The sequence below is a fragment of the Antedon bifida genome, chromosome 10 (genome assembly GCF_963402885.1).
Source record: "Antedon bifida chromosome 10, ecAntBifi1.1, whole genome shotgun sequence".
In the NCBI taxonomy this organism is placed as follows: Eukaryota; Metazoa; Echinodermata; class Crinoidea; order Comatulida; family Antedonidae; genus Antedon; species Antedon bifida.
The window spans coordinates 11024211-11029771 of NC_136235.1; the positions used below are offsets into that span (position 1 = coordinate 11024211).

Genomic DNA, 5561 nt, shown 5'->3' on the forward strand with positions numbered 1-5561 from the left:
AAACCAAAACGGAAACAAAACAACTTTATTTATAAAAATCACACATACTTATTGGCACATGTAAAATAAATAAAAAAAAAAAATGTACTGGCATAACTGACGGCCGCAATAACTGGTGGCTGAAATGATCCCAAAAGAGTTATGTTGTCTGGTACTCGTTGTGTTAACATTAATAATGTCTTTTTCCTTTTCATATAGGCCTAGTGTCTGATGTGTTGATGGAGTAAATGTTCTTGGGCAGCTGGTTGCAGTTTTTCTCATTTTCTATGGCTATATTGTTCTTAGTTGATGTCATATTCTAAATATGTAATTTGTATTGTCATGACGTTGAAAATATTTAAATAACAATTGTCCATGTGGTTTTTAACATCTTTAGATTCATCTGATGTCCAAATCCAGTAAAAGTATTGGATTATTTTATTGATGATTTGTATCTACTGTACAATCATGTAAGAATTAGAAATCTGGCTACACGCTCAAAGCTGCTACAGTAATGTACTGTGTTAGGAATACTATTAATTGAATCTAACATACACTGGATAGTTCCTAATTTCAGTCTGTTACAGTATTAATTTTAAGAATTTTATTAAGGAACATACTACACTAATTGTGCTTCATATTTTCATATTCATACCGGTAATTTTTTTAAAAACATTTGACGTTTTTAACATGTATGAAATCTATCTCCAGCAGGATCAATTACAGGACAATTGTTCTTGTCTTATATGTGATGATTTTTATGTATAAATAAATGATCATAATGTAAAGAAAAATAAATTAGAAACATTGACATTCTAGCTGAAATACTTTGAAATATTTAATCACTGAATAACTTAATAAATTACACTTTAATATTGTGAACATTTCCAAATTGATCAGCTTGTATTATACCATGTACCGTCAATTCTAATAGTAACCCACACTCTAATAGTAACCCCCCTTCTAGTAGTAACCCAACTTATAAGTCAATCTATAATAATAACACACTACTACTACTAGTAACCCATGGGGGAGGTTATTATTAGAGTCACAAAAACTATTGAAAAAATGACATTAAGACTGGTCGTTTATTATGCAGCAATATTTTGAAAATAAGGAGATAATGCATGTTGATCTCGGGAGGACTGAGTGTTTTTGAGTTTATAAAATAAAGTTCAAACAAATTTATTTATTCGTACTGTTTTATTATTTTTCTATGATTTGCTGACCGGAAAAGTTGGGGTGGGTTACTATTTTCAGGTGCCTTACTATTTTCAGGTGCCTAATTTAAGATTAGTAATAATAACCCACTACTCCAATAGTAATCCCCCTTCCCCCCCCCCCCCCCACCCCCACTTCTAATAGTAACCCACCCTAAAAAACAATCAAAAAATAATAACCCAGGGTTACAATTAGAAGATTTACGGAATCAATTAGTTTAAACTAATTAATACATGCTATAGACTATTGTAGCCCAAATATCAAATTACACTTTTAATATTGCAAACATTTCCAAATTGATCAACTTGTAGTATATAACCATGTATCAATTAGTTTAAACTAATTAATCCATGCTATAATCTATAGACTATTGTAGCCCAAATATCAAATTACACTATTATTTATAATAATAACAGCAACCGGGAATGAACAAAATGTTAGGATTCAGCCAAGTAGCCTTTTTTGCAATTAAAATCTCATTACACGGAATCTCTTCGATGTTATAGAACACAATTCTCGTAGGCGTGTTGAATATGCGTGTAATAGCGTGTTGTATAAACGCGCCCTTAGGTGCAACAGCCTGACAAATTGATATGGTAACACTATTAAAAACAAGTATATCAATCAGAACGTTAACATACGTTATGTTATATCTATTTTCAAACCTTTTAAAATCAAAAACTCATCAGCATCATTTTTTCATTCTTAACTTTCATCCTTATAATTATCCAATTTTGAATTGAGAATCCAGGATTTGATGTCAACAATTTCGCTACCTCTTTCTTGCCTGCAAAATGAGAAAAACAAAAATGCAATTATTCTATCATCTCTTACAGATGTATTTGTCCTAAATTTGTCCTATTTTGATGTCACATAACAGCTATCCACTTGGAATCGAGAAATTGAATATTTGCGACCAACAACCGGCCCATATTTTATAACTACTGTAGTACTGTACTTGTTCAAAAATAACACTATATTGATCTCTTTCCCTTTAATGTTCAACAATATTCCAATTAAAATGCTTAAATACAGAAGTATAGGCCTACAGGTACACATGACAACCTCAGACATCCATCCTATATTAGACTGGGTTCCAGCCCGTAAATTTTGGCACATATGGCGTTTTATACGTATAATATAATACTCAGATTTACGCACTGGGGAAATATGTGAAGAAATCGATTTGCATGCCCGCAAACATCCGATAAGAATGACGTAGGTTATCGTGCCAAATTATTTATCTTTACTATTTACGGGCTGGAACCCAGTCTAATCATATATATGCACTGCTCTTTAACCAATTGAATGCTCTTTGGCATGTGAAGAACGAACCTTTTTAAATATAAACTTACCTGTAAGATCGTCATGGTTGTATAGGTCATCTGCTATAGTAGTAAACAAAAACAATTTATAACATTAATATTTTATACATTTTCGTTCTTGATACATTGTACATTTGTGTTTTCAAATGTTTTGCTGCTAATATTGTAGTAGACTTACCTGATGTTGTGGCAATTTCTAGTTGTCCATGACTATCAGCATCATCTGCTGATAAACAACAATAAAATGTTAAGAATGTAATGTTTACGAAAATCTAATTTGTGTCTGATAAGTGCCATTTCCGGCATCTACAGTTGCACAACTCTTAAACATTTCTTATGACACAGGGACAGATTGGAATGGAAAATGGGACATGGATTAATTAATTTTAACACTAAAAAAGAACTTCATAGAAAGAGTCAATCTTAATTTCACCTCACCTCAGCACCAGCTGGTATAGATTTTTATTAGTAATGTTTTATAAGCTTACCTGTGATGTTTTCTTCTTCTTTAAAAGTTTCATCTGCTGATCAATAATAAATGAAAAGTTAACAATTTAATATATTCCTAATATCTATCTGTACATTAAGTACTTTGATTGCACTGATTGCATTGAAGAACTTAAGATCTACCATAACATTTTTTTCCATGTTTAGAACCAACAAATATATGGTCTTGATTTTATGGCACTCTGGAATTGTCTCTTCTATTAGCAAAAGAAGTATTCTCATTTTACATACTTTGTTTATAAACTATATTAAAGCTTACCTGTAAAAGTATTCATTTCTACTTCTAGGCTTCTGGGTTATCTCCTATAGAAAAACACAATAAAATAATTAATTAAAAAAAATTAAGTTTTCTTATTCTTCTTACCTGTACAAGTGTTGCCACTTGTTAATTTGACAAAATTTGCTGATTTTTCAATTACCTACTGGCAGAACAGGTAAGTAAAAGATATGTACTGTGTGGGTAATAAGCTGTACGGACTATATAAAGGGCAGGAAATATTTTGAGATAATCTAGGTTTTGGCGAGATTCTGGTTTTTAAGGTGTTTATGCTTTGTGAGAGTGAAGTTTGCATTGTACCAGCAACAATGCCTATTTTAAAAAAAAAAAGATGTGCCGTGTTTAAAACGTTTTCACCCGCAACTACAGCAATTGCATTATAATTCTTCAAGGTTGATATGTCCTTGGCTATTGGCTGTTCTTGTGGCCTCGAAGTCTCTGCTGCCTGCTTTTTATTTTGGGCATATACCGCATCACATGCTTGTGCATATCTAGCACTTTCCTGATCTCCTGTGATCATTATCTGTTATTAAAAACAATCCACTTAATATGTTCCCTTATAGAAGTGTTTTAACACAACTTGTTATTAAGTTGCAAAATACTGAAATTAAAGACTGCCTGAACCCAAAACAAGTAAGTGCCAGACAAAAAGCCTAAGGAAAAGCCTAGAATATTATATTTATCCTTGTTTGACCAATATTTATCCAATTGTTCTGGAGGTTGTCTTTAATTTGAGGTGATTTATACAGCCGATGAAATCAAATTTGAAAGTAGTCTGTAATTGGATTTTTATGGGAGTGACTTGTAGGTACTTTTGGCTAGTCTTCAACATAAGTTGCTCTTAGAGTGGATACGATAGTCTACAATTGAAGATGCTTTTAAAATTGGGGTAGGGGGAAGTATTAATAGAAGGTAGTGGGTTAAATAGAGGGAGACCTGCATTGAAAATTTGAAATGGACTGTAGTCTTCAAAAAGAAGTTGCTCTTAGATTGGATACGTCACTAGTCTACAATTGATGGTGATTTTTGAATTATAATGCAGTATTAAATAGAAGATGGATGGTTAATTAGAGAGAGAACTGCATTGACAATTTGAAAATGACTTATAATTAATTAAAAAATCACCAACCTTGGAATCCAGATGTTCTGCAATATCCGTTGTAAAATCTTCAATTAGATTAAACTGAACATTAAATTTCTCCAAAACTTTTACTGTTGATCTGCGATTGATATGTGGAAAACACCCTCAATGACAGAAAACTCTGTTGAGTTGATACCTTCTAGCGTGGATGAGTTGGAATAAACAATGCTGAATTCAAAGAAGTAACCACTTCCTGACAGATTAATGGCAAGATCAGTGAAGTTGGCCCAGCCATGGATTATATCTACAGTGTTGTTGCTGACGAGCTCTGCATCAGATACTCCTGGGCATTTTCCATGGATGTGAAGAATGTCCCAGATTTTGCACAATTTCAGCCTGAAAAAATCAAAAAATCATTGAATAATCCCATTTTTTCGTAGAATATTTGTATCAAACCTATGGTGTATTACCAAAGCTTGATAGCCTACAGTATATTGGAGTTTAGAAAGAATTGTGTTAAAACCTACACTGGTATCCAATATAGAGATGCAAGGCTGAACCTCAAATGGATGGTTCTCCATAGCATCAGCCGTAAACGTATACTCATTGTGCTTTGGAATTGATAGATGATTTCTACTCCTTGGTCACTAGATGCCTCTTCTTCAGCTTGCTTCTCAGAATACCTGTGAACCAATTAGTTATGTTGGTTTGTAATGATATAGGCATTATGGTTATGTTTGTTGCACGGCACACATGAGAATACAATTTAAGACTTTGGACAAGACGATACAAGCCATGCACTACAGTAACTCTACAGAAAACTCTACTTCAACTCATTACTTCTTAAAATGTGACTTACGTTTCATTGCCTGTACTTGGACCTCCTGTTGTATTTGTTGCTCTCACACCCCTTGTTGGGTCTTCAGCTGGGGGAGAAGGATCGGTCATTGCTAATAACCTCAACTTCAAGACTCTCGTACAAAGTACCGGTTTGTGCTGCATTAACAATTTCTGCTTGAAGGTTAACTAACTCATCATGTTCAAGGGTTGAATTGCCTGTAAGGAAAAAATATTAATTATTGTTTAGATATTAAAAGAATAGGTAATTAAATAAAATTCAACTCATTTCTAAACATATGAAACTGAAAAAAGAAGAAATCTGGATAGATTA

The 5561-nt window shown here is 32.8% G+C and overlaps 1 long non-coding RNA gene across 2 annotated transcripts; it reads right to left on the bottom strand.

The window, feature by feature from the left end:
- Window positions 1-1788: 1788 nt before the first annotated feature.
- On the bottom strand, window positions 1789-4608 carry LOC144854740 (uncharacterized). 2 transcript variants are annotated; one of them, XR_013614675.1, is made up of 6 exons: window positions 4439-4608; window positions 3292-3335; window positions 3014-3046; window positions 2704-2748; window positions 2556-2588; window positions 1789-1987 (listed from the first exon to the last, which is right to left on the bottom strand). It is a non-coding gene; the product is annotated as an uncharacterized LOC144854740 (long non-coding RNA). The 2 variants fall into 2 exon arrangements; XR_013614674.1 differs by having other exon boundaries at window positions 2704-2751.
- Window positions 4609-5561: the final 953 nt, after the last annotated feature.